Source organism: Gorilla gorilla, chromosome 6, assembly GCF_029281585.2.
Source record: "Gorilla gorilla gorilla isolate KB3781 chromosome 6, NHGRI_mGorGor1-v2.1_pri, whole genome shotgun sequence".
In the NCBI taxonomy this organism is placed as follows: domain Eukaryota; kingdom Metazoa; phylum Chordata; class Mammalia; order Primates; family Hominidae; genus Gorilla; species Gorilla gorilla.
In genome coordinates, this window is record NC_073230.2 from 128,994,721 (window position 1) to 129,013,055 (window position 18,335).

Sequence of the window (18,335 nt, forward strand, 5' to 3'; positions counted from 1 at the left end):
GTGATAAGTGTCCATGAAATCTTTACAATTTATGTTTAGAGATTGCAGTAAAGACAGGCATAAGAAATTAAAAAAGTATTAATTTGGGGAACTAATAAATGTCCATGAAATCTTCACAATCCATGTTCTTCTGCCATGGCTTCAGCCAGTCCCTCCGTTTGGGGTCCCTGACTTCCCACAACAGCATTACATAATGGTAAAGGGTTCAATTCAACAAGATCTAACTATCCTAAATATATATGTACCCAACACAGGAGCTCATAACTCAGATTCATAAAGCAAGTTCTTAGAGATGTTCAAAGATGCCTAAATACCCACACAATAATACGGGGAGACTTTTAACACCTGAATGACAATATTAGAGAGATAATCTAGATAGAAAATTCACAAAGATATTCAGGACCTGAACTTAGCACTGGATGAAGTGGCCCTGATAGATATCTACAGAATTCTCCACATAAAAACAACAGAACATACATTGTTCTCTTTGCCACATGGTACATACTCTAAAATTGATCACATAATCGTAAGTAAAACACTCCACAGCAAATGCAAAAACTGACATCTTAACAAACACTCTCTTAGATCATAGTGCAATCAAATTAGAAATCAAGCTTAAGAAATTCACTCAAAACCATACAATTACATGGAAATTGAATAATTTGCCCTGAATGACGTTTTGGTAAATAATGAAGTTAAGGCAGAAATCAAGAAATTCTTTGAAACTCATGAGAACAAAGATATAACATACCAGAATCTCTGGGACACAGCTAAGGCAGTGTTAAGAGGGAAATATATAGCACTAAATGCCCAAATCAAAAAATAGAAGTACCTTGTGTTAACAACTTAAAATCACAACTAAAAAATTAGAGAAGCAGGAGCAAACAAATCCCAAAGCTAGCAGAGGATAAGAAGTAACCAAAATTAGAGCTGAGCTAAAGGAGATTGAGGCATGAAAAACCATTCAAAAGATCAACAAATCCAAGAGCTGTTTTTTTTTTTTTGGAAAAAATTAATAAAGTAGACCACTAGCTAGACAAATAAAGAAGAAAAGACAGAAAATCCAAATAAACACAATCAGGAATGATAAGGGGGATATTATCGCTGACCTCAGAAATATAAACAACCATCAGAGAATATTATGAACACTTCTATGCACATAAACTAGAAAATTTAGAAGAAATGGATAAATTCCTGGACACATGCACCCTCTCAAGACTGAACCAGGAAGAAATTGTTTCCCTGAAATAACAAGCTCTGAAATTGAGTCAGTAATAAATAGCCTACCAACCAAAAAAAGCCCAGGAACAGATGGATTCATGGCTGAATTCTACCCGATGTTAAAAGAAGAGCTGGTACCATTCCTGCAGAAACTATTCCAAAAAATTGAAGAGGAGGGCCTCCTCCCTAACTCATTCTATGAGGCCAGCATCATCCAGATTCCAAAACCTGGCAGAAACACAACAACAATAAAAATCTTCAAGTCAATATCCTTGATGAACATTGATGTTAAAATACTCAACAAAATACTGGCAAACCAAATCCAGCAGTACATCAAAAAGCTTAACCACCACAATCAAGCAGGCTATAAAGTTCCTATACAAGTCTTTATAACAACATATGTTTTCATTTTACTTTAATAAGTACCTAGGAATGCATTTGTTGGATCATATGGTGGAATTATTTACATTGCAGAAAACAATTTTTCATATGTATATGATCTTTTCATTCATTGTAAACATGCATACTTATTATCAACATACATAAAATATTTTCTTCCAATTCTGTGACTTCCCATTTCCTTATTTGCTTATTTAATGGGTCTTTTGATAAATAAAACATATTTTTAAAGGATATTTTCACTGAATATACAGTTTTCAGTTAATTCTATTTGGCCTTCTCCTTTTAGCATTTTAAAACATATTGCATTTTATAGTGGCTTCTATTGTTTCTACTGAGAAAATACTCATTATCATCATTATTGTTCCCCTTTATGTTATTTTTTAAAAATTTCTCTGAATGCATTTATCTTTAATTTTCAGCTAGGTGAGTATGATGTGCTTGGGTATTTTTTATTTTGTATTTTATTACACAGTAGATATATTGAGCTTCTTAGATATTGTGATAATGTTTTTCCTCGAATTTAAAACATATATAGCTATTATTATCCAACAGTTTTTTGACCCCATCTTCTCTATTCTTTCCTCTTGGAACTCAATTACATTTTGTTAAATGGTACTAACTTTTTTTGTGTTAAATATGTTGTTAAAGACAATTTTTTAATTTCTAAATTTCTACTTATTTCTTACTTAAAATTTCTATTCTTCTCCTGAAACTCCCTTATCTTCACCAATTATTCTCCCTTTCCTCTAAATTATTTTACATATTTATAATAGATGCATTATAATCCTTGTCTGTAAATCCTGATAACCTCATAATAAGTAAGGTTCATCTATGAGTCTGTTTCTATCGTCAGTGTTTTCTGTTAATAAAAGTTTTAATTTTCATGTTTCTTAGCATATTTTAATAATTTTTATTTTGGGTGTTAGTTATAAAATATAAGGAATTATACTTATTTTTGGTTTGTTCTATTATTTCTCCAAGATTGAAAAACCTTTACTCTCTACAGTGATTAGACAGAAGGACCAATTCAGCCTTTTTATTGTATTAAACAGGTGAACTAATTTAGATTCCTACCAACAGTGTAAAAGCATTTCTATTTCTCCATAACCTTACCAGCATCTGTTGTTTTTTGACTTTTTAATAATCGTCATTCTGACTTGCATGAGATGGTATCTCATTGTGGTTTTGATTTGCATTTCTCTAATGATCAATGACGTTGAGCTATTTTTCATATGTTTCTTGGCCTCATGTATGTCTTCTTTTGAGAACTGTCTGTTCATGTCCTTTGCCCAATTTTTAATGATTTTTTTTCTTGTAAATTTGTTTAAGTTCCTTGTAGATTCTGGATATTATACCTTTGTCAGATAAATAGATTGCAAACATTTTATCCCATTCTGTAGGTAGTCTGTTCACTCTGATGATAGTTTATTTTGCTGTGCAGCAGCTCTTTAGTTTAATTGTGGAAGACAGTGTGGTGATTCCTTGAAGACCTAGAACCAGGTCTTTCAATTTGACCCAGCAATCTCATTACTGGGTATATATCCAAAGAAATATAAACCATTCCACTGTAAAGATAGATGCACATGTATGTTCATTGCAGCCCTATTCATAATAGCAAAGACGTGGAATCAACACAAATGCCCACTGGCTAAAGAAAATGTTGTACATATATGCCGTGGAATACTATGCAGCCCTAAAAAAGAAGGAGGTCATTACTTTGCAGGAACATAGATGGAGCTGGAAGCCATCATCCTTAGAAAACTAACACAGGAACAGAAAACCAAATACTGCATGTTCTCACTTATAAGTAGGACGTGAACAATGAGAACACATGGACACGGGGAGAGGAACAACACACACTGGGGCCTGTTGGTGGGAGAAGAAGGAGAAAGAGCATCAGGATAAGTAGCTAATATGTGTGAGGCTTAGTACCTAGGTTGTGGATTGATAGGTGTAGCAAACCAACATGGCACACATTTACCTATAACAAACCTGCACCTCCTGTACATGTATCCTGGAACTTAAAATAAAATAAAGTAAAATTGAAAAGAAGAAAGAAGAACAGGTGCTCTAGAGCTACAAATACATTGAGTTTACATGTGATTAGACTAGCTTCCAAATTCCTGTGCCCTCAATAGCTTCATGACTTCGTCAGTATTTAAGCTGAGAAATCAGTGAGCTGCAATATTCTAATATTTTCGGTGGATACATAGATTCAACTCTAGCAAGATCTCACATTGCCTTGCAATTTCTCTCTGCTTTACTGTCCCTTGTATGAGTGGACTGTTTTTACATTTGGCACTCTTTCATTTCCTGCCAAACCATAATTCCATTACAGTCTTCATTGGTTTCTCCCTTTACCTGAGCATCTTCACTATCTTAGTAAGGGTGCTCTTCTATTTGATATATAGCAAGCCAGACACACTCCTTCAGAAATGGAAGCTGCCACCAGACATAAATTGCTTATTTCTCACTGAAATTAATTTAACCAAAGCTTTTTTGTATCCACTCTTCCTTTTTAGGCAATACAACATTTTTATTTATATTTTTGCCTGGTATATTCTTGTGATCAGCATAGATGTAAAGATTTTCTTCATTCTTCTACATCCTATCTACATGTGAAGTTCCTAACATCTAATTTTAAAGCATTTTACCTAGGATGATATTGAGAAAGTTAGTTATAAAATGACAGTTTTAGGACACGTTACCCCCAAATAAGGCACCTTGAAAGTCATTGTCTGACCTTCTCCCATCTTTCTCTGTGAGAGCCATCCATAAAAGGATTCTCTGGTCTACTTCACCTGACAGTAGGTCATAAGACTGTCATGTAACAGTCATCCTGCCCCATACTTGGGGAGAAGAAATGTCATACAGATACACAGAAGAATCTGAACCAACAGGCCTTGCTGAGTTCTTCTCCCATGCCCCAGTTTATTACCATTAGATTATACTCCTTTTTGTCCAATCATCTTTCTTCACAACTATCCACTTTTTTCATCAGATTTAGCACAAAAACGCACAGATTTCCCTGGGTCGTTTGTACCTTCATTTCTAAAAGCTCCTACATAACATAAAACTTTAGATAAATAAACTCATTATGCTTTTCCCTTATTAATGTCTTTTGGTACAGGGATGTCAGCCATGAACCCTTCAAGAGGTGAGAGAAAGATATTACTTTTTATCCCCTATAAAAACAAATGATTTATCTAGTTTATATTCTAGTTGAGTGTGTACAGCTGCTGTCTCCTGGCTTCCTTGACCTATTGCTTGCTATAAGCATTAGACTTAAACCATGATTTTTTTTAAAGATGAATCTGATTATCGTTGACTCATTTCTTCCTTCTTAGTAGCTTAAAAAGGCAGGGTGGGGGGGGGTATGTTTGAGTAATCTCGTTTTAAATCAGACTGATGAAATTATCTGCTCTGTAAAGCTCGTTTCCTAACAAGGTCATTATTGTAACAAGGAAGCTCTATCTACCTTCCCTGAAGTTTGTTAAGAATTATAGGTAAAGGATTCCTTTTCCATGAAACATAGTTTATACTGCATACAATCTATGCCCAGACTTAGCATGAACCTCTGTGTGATAAATTAGTTCCTCCTTTATCTTGTGCACCATGAGCAGCCTCCACTTTCAAGTTTTATTTGATATACACTATTTCATATTGAAAAATATGTCTCCAGTATTGTGGTCATGCCTCCTTTTCAAACTATATATATATATATTTTTTATATTCATAAAGGAACAGGGGTTCACTCCAGTTCTAGACTTCAAGCAGTAGCCTTGACTTTAGTACACTATCTTACATTAATTACTTGAAGCCTCCAATACCCTTCAGAATTCAAAATCTTGATTACCATTTCTTGCTTTTAAACTATGATCCAGTTTGCTCTTTCCTTTCTGCCACCACACCACCAGAATGCTTAATGTTTTCAAATACAGTGAGGTGTAAAAGCATGACATCTAGACATAGGCTAACTAAATTTGATAACTACTCTTGGCCTCAGTATCTTAAACTATAATACATAGAGTAACAATAAATATTAATAGTACCTACCTTAGGCGGGGTACGGTGGCTCATGCCTATAATCCCAGCACTTTGGGAGGCTGAGGTGGGTGGATCACAAGGTCAAGAGATTGAGACCATCCTGGCCAACATGGTGAAACCCCACTCTACTAAAAATACAAAAATTAGCTGGGCATGGTGGCATGCATCTGTAGTCCCAGCTACTCAGGAGGCCAAGGCAGGAGAATCGCTTGAACCTGGGAAGCAGAGGTTGCAGTGAGCAGAGATCGCACCACTGCACTCCAGCCTGGCAACAGAGTGAGACTCTGTCTCAAAATCATAATAATAATAATACCTACCTTACAGATATATAATAAAAATTAAGTAAAACATATTTCTGAGAAATATGTTAGAAATATCTGAATATTTCTAATTCCTAACATATTCAAATAATTATAAAAATAACTTTTTCTATTATATTTCATTCACTATCATTAAGGTTTTGGAGTAGAAAGGGCATAACAGAGAATACATCTTTTTGTTCCATATATCTTTCCCTGAATCTTCCTGTAGTCTTTCTTGTACTGTTAAATTGGTTGCATACAGAACACAAAATCATGTGCATGTATAATTGTATTATTAAGTTCTAAAAATCTTCATAAAATTTGGTTAAGAAATTTTACCATTTCATTGGTGGGCTAGATATCTTGGGAGGCATACTTTTATATTACACAAAATATATATTTTAGTACATACCTGTACTTAATAGAAAGCAATGAAATTAAAACAACAACAACAAAAGACAGGAAAGGAAAGAAGACACTGAATTCAGGAGGTGGCATCAGTATAAGTAGCAAGAAGCAGTCCAAAGAAAGCAAGATCAGAAATAAAAGGCAAGGTTAACCTGGTGGGGAAAGCCTACATCACTGAAATGTTAAAAGAGACTAAGCCTTTGCTCAAAGGAATATAGGGAAGGGATGATTCAAAGAAGCTAAAATGGCTCTTAACAGAGCAGATGAAAGTCCTCTCTTTATGAAAGCATTCTTAATTCAAGCCCTCAGAATTTTCAACTCAAATATCAAACTCAATAAAATGAGTTCATACAAAAATTAGAAAACACAAGAATCAATATTCTATGAATGAGTGACCAGAAACCACAAAAAGAGATGAAAACACTCAAAGATTTCAGATATGGCATGATCAAAAATAATACATAATGTTAAATAAATCATGTGCATACATGTATGTATATGTTTCTGTGTGTTTATAATTCCAAATTTAAAAACTTATATTTTAAACAGTAAGTTAAACACAGCTGCAGTATCTACTCAGAATAGAGGAGATAGAGACAGGGACTTAAAATATGAAATAAAAGTTAAGTGACCAAGTGACTACCAAGATAGAAGAAAAAAAATCACTTTGAAAATTATTAGAGTCCAGAAAAAGAAAATAGACACTGTGAAAAGGAGGCAACAATTGAAATAATATAAAAATGTTCCAGTATTAATCAAAAACATAAATTGATAATTCCAGAAATTATCAGTAATATTAACTCCATATAATGGCTAAAAATTCAGAAGCCAAATAAGATATTTATGACATTCAATAATCAAAGATCACCTATCAAATAGAGATAATTAGGTTGATAATACAATACTTAGTATGATATTGAAAATTAGAAGATGGTGCTGAGAAATTCCAATTCATCTAAAATTGTGGAATGACCAAAACTATCTTCAGGACAGAAGGTAAAACAAATGATAGCCTCAGGCATACAAAAACAGATTTGTTTCATACATTTGTAATAAATTTAGATTCATTTGTCACATTTTTGTCTTCCATCCTGAAATTCCATTTTTTTTTTTCTTTTTTTGAAACCGAGTCTCTCTCTGTCACCCAAGCTGGAGTGCAGTGGCATGATCTCGGCTCACTGCAACCTCCACCTCCCAGATTCAACCAATCCTCCCATCTCAGCCTCCCAAGTAGCTGGAATTACAAGCATGCGCCACTATGCCCAGCTAATTTTTGCATTTTTTAGTAGAGATGGTGTTTCACCATGTTGGCCAGGCTGGTCTTGAACTCCTGACCTCAAGTGATCCGCCCGTCTCAGCCTCCTAAAGTGCTGGGATTACAGGAGTGAGCCACTGTGCCCAGCCTATAAATATTTTTAATTGCATAAATTAAGATGTATTCTTTTTGTTGTACAGGCTTACAGGTTTTGACAAACACTTAGTGCCTTGTACTCACCATTACAGTATTATAGAGAATAATTTCACTACACTAAAAATCTTTGTGCTTAGCCTATGCAGTATGCCCCAACAGAAGCCCTGTTAACTGCTGATTTGTTGGCCATCTTAAGAATTTGCCTTTTCCAAAACATCATATAATTGGACTTGTAAAGTATGTAGCTTTGTCAGACTGGCCTTTTTCACATAGCATTATGCATTTAAGATTAGTCATCATTTCGTCTTGGCTTGATAACTCATTGTTTTTCTACTTCATCAAGAATAAGTTTTTATTGATAAATAATATTTCATTTTATATGTGTCACAGTTGGTTTATCCATTATCCATTATCAAATACATTAAAGGAAATCTTGGTTGCTTCAAATATTTAGCAATTATGAATAAAGCTGCTATGGACATTCATGTACATTATGGGTAATATGTTTTTTTTTTTTAATCAGTTGGGTAAATACCTATGAGCATGATGACTGGAATGTATGAAAAGACTATTTTTTTTTTAAAGACTGCCAAACTGTCTTTCAAAGAAACCATGTCATTTTGCATTCCCACCAGCAGTGAATGAGAATTTCTGTTGCTCTGCATTCTCACCAGCAGTTGATACTGTCAATTTATTCTGGAGTTTAACCATTCTAAAAGGTGTGTAGAGATATCTTATTGTTCTATTAATTTGCAATTCCCTAATGACAAACCATGTTGAACATCTTTTCATATGCTTATTTGCTATCTGTATATTTTCTATGATGAGGTATCTTTTCATTTTTGGGGACAATTTTCAACTGGGTTGTTTATTTATTGTTGAGTATTAAGGGTATTTTGTCTATCTTTGATACAAGTACTTCCTCAGATATGTGTTTTGCAAATATGTTCTACCAACCTGCGCCTTGTCTTTTCATTCTCTTAATGTGTTTCCCAGAGGAGAAATTTTATGTTTAATAATGTCAAACATTATTTCTGTTTTACTTTTAGGGATTGTACTGTCAGTGTTGTACTTAAAAATTCATCACCACAGCCAAGTTCACATAGATTTTCTCCTATGCTTTTTTCAGAAAGTTATAGTTTTGTATCTTACATTTTGGCCTAAGATCCATTTTGGTTAATATTTCTGTAAGGGGTAAGGTCTCTGTCTATCTTCACTATTTTGCATATTGATGTTCCATTATTTCAGCACCATTTCTTGAAATGATTAGCCTTTCTCCATTTAATTTTTATTGCCCTGTTTTCAAATACTATTTGATTGTATATGTGAATCTATTTCTGAGTTCTCTAATATAGTCTATCGATAACTCCAGCCTTCTCCTCATGCCTTCTCTCTGTACGTTCACCAATACCATACTCTCTTAATTATTGCAGACATATAATATTTCTTAAAATTGAGTAGCATCTGCTCTCCACCTTTATTTTTCATCTTCAATACTGTGTTGGCTATTCTAGGTCCTTTGCTTTTTCATATAGATTTTAGAGTCATTTTCTTAGTATCTACCGAATAGCTTGCTGATATTTTGACTGAGATTGCACTGAATCTACACATCAAGCTGGGAAGAACTGACATCTTAACAGTAATGAATCTACCAGTACAGAAACACAGAATATCTCCTCATTTATTTGGAGTTTCATTGTTTTTTATATTGGTATTTTGTAGTTTTCCACATATAGATCCTAATGGTATTACGTTGTTAATTTCAAATTCTAAGTGTTTATTGCTGATATATAGGAACAAAATTTGATTTTTCAAATTAACTTTGTATCCTGTAATGTTGCAATAATTACTTGTCATTTTCAGGTGGTCTTTTTCCATTGATTCTTTGGGATTTTCTACATAGACAATCATATCATCTTTGATTGTCGTCTCTAAACAAAGACAGCTTTATTTCTTCCTTTTCTCTTATACCTTTTGATTATTTTACTTGACTTCTCACACTAGCTAGGACTTCCAATACAATGCTGAATAAGAGTGGTGAAAAAAGACATTCTTGCCTTGTTCTCCATTTTAGGGGAAAGTATCCACTTTTTCAACATTATGGACAATGTTAGTTATAGATTTTTCCCCAGATATTACCTATCAAGTGCAGGATGTTTTCCTGTATTCTTAGTTTGCTGAGAGTTTTTGTCATGAATGAGTGTTGAACTTTTTTATATGTTCTTTCTGAATCAATTGATATGATCTTATGATTTTTCTTCTCTAGTTTGTTCATGTTGTAGGGTGCACTGATTAATTTTTTAATTGTTGAACCACACCTGAAATAAATTTCATTCACTCACTGTTAGTTTCGATTTGCTAATACTTTGCCAAATACTTTTTGTGTCTATGAGAGATACTGGTCTGTCGTTTTTGTTTTTGTTTTTTTCTTGTAATGTCTTTCTTTATAGTCTTGGGTATGTCTTTATTAGCAGCATGAGAATGAACTAACATAGTTAATATGGCTAGTATGGCATATATTTTTCCATACCTTTACTCCTTCTCTTTTTTTTTTTTTTTTTTTTTTTTGAGACAGAGTCTCGCTCTATTGCCCACGCTGGAGTGCAGTGGCGCAATCTCAGCTCACGGCAACCTCCGCCTCCTGTGTTCAAGTGATTCTCGTGCCTCAGTCTCCTGAGTAGCTGGGATTACAGCCGCACACCACCATGGCTGGCTAATTTTTGTGTTTGTATTAGAGGTAGGTTTCTCCGTGTTGGCCAGACTGGTATCGACCTCCTGGCCTCAAGTGATCTGCTAGCCTCAGCCTCCCAAAATGCTGGGATTACAGGTGTGAGCCACCATGCCCAGCCCTATACCTTTACTTCTAACCTAAAGTAACTTCACTTTTAAAGTGAGGTTCTTATAAACAACATATAGTTGCGCATTGTTTTTATTATCCACTCTGACCATCTTCATTTGTGAATAGTGTTTTTGATTTTTAGCATTTTCTATTGATTCTTACACATTACCCATATGTTTATGAATGTTGTCCACTTTTTTGTTGTCCCTTAACATTATAAATAGTTATTTTCAATTCCGTTAATGACAATTTTAACATCTGTGTTATATCTGACGTTTTTATTTTTAAAATGTTCTTAAAATTGTATATATTTGTGTTGTATATAAAGATATTTAATGTATGTATTACCTCACATACTTGTACCTTTCTTGTGGTAAGAATAATTGAAAATCTACTTTCTTACTCACTTTTAAGTATGTAATGTATTGTTTCTAACTTTAGCCACCATGATGTACAATGGATGTGTTGAATTTATTAGTTCTATTTAGCTGGAATTTTGTGACTTTTGAATATCTCCCCAGTCACCACACCTCCCAGTTTCTTGTGCCCATTACACCCTTTGTTTCTATGAGTTTGATTTTTATAGATTCTACATATAAGTGAGAAATTGTGGTATTTCTCTTTCTGTTCCTGGCTTGTTTCACTTAAAATAATTTCCACGAAGTTCATCCATGTCATCACAAATGATAGTATTTTCTTTTAAAATACTACTCACTACTAGCATTCCTTCATGAATACATACCACATTTTCTTCATCTCATCATTTGTTGAGAGGCATTGAAGTTCATTTTATATCTTGGCTATTGTTGCAATGAACATTGGAGTGCAAATATCTATTTGACGTCTCATCATACTCTGGATATAAGCCCAGGAGTAGGATTCCTAGATTATATGGTAGTTCTATTTTTTAATTTGGGGGGAATCTCAATACCATTTTCCATAATGATTGTGCTAATTTACATTCCCAAGAACAGCGTACAGGGGTTCTCTTTTCTCTATATCCTTTTTAATACTTACCTTTTGTCTTTTTGATAATAGCCATCTTAACAGGTGTGAGGTAATATCTCATTGTGATTTTAATTTGCATTTCTCAAATACTTAGTCATGTCAAACAATTTTCATATACCTGTTGGCTATTTGTATATCTTCTTTTAAGAAATGTCTATTTAGGTCCTTTGTCCTTTTTAAAAATTGGATTGTTTTCTTACTAGTAAGTTGATTAAGTTACTTATATATTTTGAATATTAACCACTTGTCAGATTATGGTTTGCAAATAAATTATCTCATTTTGTAGGTTGTCCCTTCACTCTGTTGATTGTTTCCTTTACTGTGCAGAAGTTTTTGATGTAACACCATTTGTCTATTTTTGCTTTGGATGCCTGTGCATTTAGAGTCATATCTAAAAATCATGCTTAGACCAATGTCATGGAGCTTTTCCCCTATGTTCTTTTCTAGTAATTCTACAGTTTTAGGCCTTTCATTTAAGTCTTTAATCCATTTTGAGTTGATTTTTGTATATGACAAAAGATATGGGTTCAATGCCATTGTCCTGCATGGAGATATCCAGTTTTCACAACATCACTTAATTGAGAGGCTGCTTTTTCCTCACTGTATGTTCTTTGTGCCTTTGCTGAAAATCAGTTGCCCTATAAATCCATGTATTTACTTCTGAGCTCTCTATTCTGATCCATTGATTGATGTGTCTGTTCTTATGCCAGTATCATGCTAGTTTGGTCATTAGAGCTTTGTAGTAGATTTTGAAATTGGGTAATGTCATGCCTCTGGTTTTGCTTTTTTTTTTTTTTTTTTTGGCTCAATATTGCTTTGGCTATTTGGATGTTGTGGTGTGTATGTGGTGCCATATGAATTTTAGAATTGTTTTATTCTACTTTTATGAAAAATATCCCTGGTAATTCATTAGGGATTGCATTGAATCTGTAGACAGCTTTGTTGAGTGTGGGCATTTTAGCAATATGAATTTAATGCCTGAACTTAACATATATTCCCATTTATTTGTGTCTTCTTCAGTTACTTTCACCATTGTTTTATAGTGTTTAATGTGCAGAGCTTTCACCTCCTTGGTTAAATTTATTTCTAAATATTTTATTGTTTCATAGCTATTATAAATGCAATTGCATTCTTGAATTCATTTTTGGATAGTTAATACTTTATAGAAATGCTATTAATTTGTATATGTTGATTTTATATCCTGAAACCTTACTGAATTTATTAGTTCTAATATTTTTGGTGGAGTCTTTAGGGTTTTTGTTATATAGGATATCATCTGCCCAGGTGCAGTGGCTCACACCTATAATCCCAACACTTTGGGAGGCCAAGGCAGGTAGATCACCTGAGGTCAGGAGTCCAAGACCAGCCTGGAAAACATGGGGAAACCCCTTGTACACTAAAAATACAAAAATTAGAGCGTGGTGGTGCATGCCTGTAATTCCAGCTACTTGGGGAGGCTGAGGCAGGAGAATCACTTGAACTCGGGAGGCAAAAGTTGCAGCGAGCTAAGATTGCACCACTGCACTCCAGCCTGGGTGACAGAGCTAGACTTTGTCTAAAAAAAAAAAAAAAAAAAAAAAATCATTTGAAGAGACAAGTTAACTTCTTCCTTTCTGATTTTGATGTCTATTTTTCTCTTTTTATTGTCTAATTGCTTTAACTCAGGCATCTAATATTATGTTAAATGAAAACTGCTAGAGTGGGCATTATCTTGTTTTTGACATTAGAGGAAAAGTTTTTAACTTTTAACTGTTATGTATCATATAAGGTACGAACTTGTCATGTATGGCATTTCTGTACTGAGATACATTCCTTCCATACCTAATTGGTTGACAGTTTTTATCATGAAAGGATGTTGAATTTTGTCAAATGTCTTTTCTGCATCTATTAGGTGATAATGTGGGTCTTTTGTTTTACATTCTGTTAATATGGCATATCACATTTATGTATTTGCTTATGTTGAATCATTTTTGCATCCCAGGCATAAATCCCACTTGATCACAGTGAATAAGTCTTAAGTTTTTCTTTGATGGGAGACTTCTAATTATTTATTAAATCTCCCTACTTATTATTGATCTATTCTGATTTTCCATTTCTTCATTATTCAGTGTTGATAGGTTGTATGTGTCTGGGTATTTATTCATTTCTTTTAGATTATCCAATTTGTTAGTGTACAAGTGCTCCTAGCACCCTCTTAGGATTATTTATATTTCTGTCATATCAGTTGTAACATCTCCTCTTTCATTTATAATTTTATGTATTTGAGTCTTCTCTCATTTTTTTTAAAGTTAGTCTTGCTAAAGGTTGACCAATTTTGTTTATTTTTTTTATGGTTTCGATCTCCTGACCTCATAATCTGCCCGCCTGGGCCTCCCAAAGTGCTGGGATTACAGGCAGGAGCCACCGCGCCCGGCCGGGGAGTTAGTGTTTAATGGGTATAGTTTCAAGTGTATGGATACATGGGTAGTTGAGGTACTAGTTTTAGACTGTAGTTGAGTTTCCTACATCTGGGGAAATCACAGGGATCAGCATATCCGGAGTACAATGGATAAGCTTCGCCCTGGGAAAACCACCTTCATGATCATGGTATCTCCCCTGCCAGGTACATATGTGTTTGGTTATTTCTTTGATATATTTCTTCTGTTTTCATGCAGGTGTTTATATGTTTCATGTAGGTCTAACTTCACTCTTAGAACCACTTTTACTGCATCCCTTAAGTTTTCATATGTTGTTTTTCTATTTTTGCTTGTCTCAAGATGTTTATAATTTCTCTTTTAATTTTTTTGACCCATTTGTTGTTCAGAAGCATGTTGTTTAATTTTCACATATTGTGAATTTCCCAGAATTTCTCCATTTATACCATTTTATTCATACCACTGTGGTCAGAAAAAAATTCTCCATGTTATTTCAATTCTCTTAAATTTGTTAAGACTTGTTCTGTTCCTGTGCCTAACATGTGATATGATTCTAAACCAGAATGTGTATTCTGTTCCTATTGGATGGACTGCTTTGTATATGTTTCTTTGGTTCATTTGGTCTAAAGTATAGTTTACAGTTCAAGTTCAATGTTTTGCTATTGATTTTCTGTCTGGATTATCTGTTCAGTGTTGAAAGTGGGATGTTGATGTCCCCTACTATTATTATATTGCAATCTATCTCTTTCTTCAGATTTATTAATATTTGCTTTATATGTTTAGGTGTTTTGATTGGTGGTGCATATATGTTTATAATTGCTACATCTTCTTGATAAATTGATCCCTTTATCATTATATAATGATCTTTTTGTCTTGTTTTGCAGATTTTTACTTAAATAAAAGTATAGCTACCCTTGCTGTCTTTTGGCTTTCATTTGAATGGAATATATTTTTTCATTCTTTCACTTTACTGTATTTGTGTCCTTAAAAAGTAAAATGATTCTCTTATATGCACCACATAATTGATTTTTTAAAAATATCTATTTAGCCACTGTATGTTTCTTGGTTGCAGAATTTAATCTGTTTATCTTCTAGGTAATATATTGATAGGTAAGGGCTCACTAATGCCATTTTGCTCATTGTATTCTGGTTGTTTTATAGATCCTTTGTCCTTTTTCTTTCTTGCTATATTCCTTTGTGATTAGATAATATTCTCTAGTCATATGCCTTAGATTTCCTCCTTTTTATCTTTCGTGTATCTACTATAGCTTTTTTATTTGTGGTTACCATGGTTACCATGAGGTGTAATGTAAAACATTTTATATATTATATAGAAGCTATTTTAAGCCGATAACAAACTTAATTTTGATTGCATAAAATAACTCTACATATCTACTCCACCCACATATATTTTTATAGTTTTTGTATCAAAATTTAAATATTTTTATATTGTGTATCCCCTAACAAATTATTGCAGCTATTATTTAGTAGTTTTGTCTTTTAACCTTCATACTAAAGATAGAAGTAATTTACACACCATCTTGATAGTATCAGAGTATTCTTAATATGGTTGTGAAATTTTTACCAGTGAGTTTTATACTTTCATTTTTTTGTTACTAATTAGCATCTTTTAATCTCACCTTGATGTACTACTTTTAACATTTTTTGTAAGACAGATCTGGTGATGATGAACTCACTCAGCTTTTGTTTGCTTAGGAAATCTATCTCTTCTTTATTTCTAAAGGATAGCTTTGCCTGGTATGGTATTCTTGCTTCACAATTGTTTTCCTTCAGCATTTTGAATATATGATTCCACTTTCTCCTGGTCTATATCTGATAAAAACTCCCCTGCTAAAACTACTGAAACTCCCTGATATGTGATTTGCTTCCTTTGCTGCTCTCAGTGTCCTCTCTTTGATTTTTGACAGTTTGATTATAATGTCTTGATGTAGATTGTTTGGGTTGAATCTGATTGGGACATTTAACCTTTGTATCTGGATTTTTATATCTTTCCCCAAATTTGCAAAGTTTTCTGCTATTATTTATTTGAATAAAATTTCTGCCACTTTTCCCCCCATTTCTCTTCATAAAGTTTCTATGATTTGGGTTTTCCTTTTTTGATGCTGTTCCATAAATCTCATAAATTTTCTTATTTATTTTGTTTTCTTTTTTCTTCTTTCTCAGTATATTTACATTACTTCCAGTTCGCAGATTCTTCTACTTGATTTGCTGTTAACGTTCTGTATTAACTTTTTTGTCCATTCATTATGTTTTTAGGCTCTAAAATTTTCTACTTGATTTTTAATAATGTGAAATTATTTAATGATAAAGATATTCATAGAATCAAATAATTAAATAATTCAAAATATTAATCATTTAATTATTATTTTATAATGTAAAAAAATAATTTTAACTGCTAAATTTCTCATTTCAAATCACTTATCCTTTTTCTGATTTCAATAAATTGTTTCTCTGTATTTTCCTGGAGTTTGCTGATCTTCCTTAAAATAATTATATTCTTTGTCAGGAAATTTATAGGCTTGTTTGGGATCAGCCTCTACGTTTTTGTGGTGATATTATGTCTTCTTGGTTTTTCATATTTCTTGTTATCTTATATCGATGTATGTGCATTTGATGGAGTAGTCACCATTTGCAGACTTCATAGGCTAGTTTCAGTGTGGAAAGACCTTCCCCTAAATGGGAAGAGAGGCTGGGAGCAGAGTGTGATAGTTAATATTAGGTGTCAATTTGACTGAATTGGGAGATGCCTATATGGCTGCTAAAGTATTTTTCTGGGTGTGTCTGTATACATGGGTTGCCAGAGGAGATGGACATACAAGTCAATAAAGTGGGAGAAAAAGGCCCACTATCAGTGTGGGTGGGCACCATACACAATCGGCTGCCCACACAGCCAGAACAAAGCAGGCAGAAGTAGGAATAAGCAGCTTGCTGATTCTCTCACTCTCTTTCTCTTCCTGTGCCAGATGCTTGACTCCTCTACTCGTGTCCTTGAACATCAGACTTCAGGTTCTTTGGCCTTTGAACTCTGTAATTTGCAACAGCAGCCTCCCAAATGCTCTTGGGCACTTGGCCTCAGACTGTTATGCTGTCAGCTTCCCTGGTTTTGAGGCTTTCAGACTTGGACTGAGCCATGCTACCGGCTTCTTTCTTTCCCAAGCTTTCAGACAGCCTATTATGGAACTTTGCCTTGTAATCATGTCAGCCATTCTCCCTAATCAGCGCCGTTTTATATACACATATTGTCAGGCCTCTGAGCCCAAGCTAAGCCATCGCATCCCCTGTGACCTGGCATGTATACACCCAATTGGCCTGAAGTAACTGAAGAATCACGAAAGAATTGAAAATGGCCTGTTCCTGCCTTAACTGATGACATTCCACCACAAAAGAAGTGAAAATGGCCGGTTCTTGCCTTAAATGATGACATTAACTTGTAAAATTCCTTTTCCTGGCTCATCCTGGCTGAAAAAGCTCCCCCACTGAGCACCTTGTGACCGCCACCCCTGCCCGCCAGAGAACAACCCCTTTGACTGTAATTTTCCTTTACCTACCCAAATCCTATAAAATGGCCCCACCCCTATCTCCCTGCGCTGACTCTCTTTTCGGACTCAGCCCGCCTGCACCCAGGTGAAATAAACAGCCTTGTTGCTCACACAAAGCCTGTTTGGTGGTCTCTTCACACAGATGTGCATGAAATTTGGTGCCGTGACTCGGATCGGGGGACCTCCCTTGGGAGATCAATCCCCTGTCCTCCTGCTCTTTGCTCCGTGAGAAAGATCCACCTGCGACTTCAGGTCCTCAGAGTGACCAGCCCAAGGAACATCTCACCAATTTCAAATCCGGTAAGCAGCCTCTTTTTACTCTCTTCCCCAACCTCCCTCACTATCCCTCAAACTCTTTCTCCTTTCAATCTTGGAGCCACACTTCAATCTCTCCCTTCTCTTAATTTCAATACCTTTCATTTTCTGGTATAGACAAAGGGGACACATTTTATTCGTGGACCCAAAACTCCGGCGCCGGTCATGGACTCAGGAAGGCAGCCTTCCCTGGGTGTTTAATCATTGAGGGGTGGCAAGTCAATTGCAGGGATGCCTGCTTTGGCTGCTCACCCACCTTGCAGCCCAGGGCTGCTCCCCACCCCCTTCTCCATGTCTCTACCTTTCTCTTTAAACTTGCCTCCTTCACTATAGGCAACCTTCCACCCTCCATTCCTCCTCCTTCTCCCTTAGCCTGTGTTCTCAAGAACTTAAAACCTCTTCAACTCA

General features: G+C 34.6%; 1 pseudogene; it reads right to left on the minus strand.

Moving 5' to 3' along the window:
- Positions 1-14,122: 14,122 nt before the first annotated feature.
- LOC115935529 (uncharacterized) lies at positions 14,123-14,248 on the minus strand (annotated as a pseudogene).
- Positions 14,249-18,335: the final 4,087 nt, after the last annotated feature.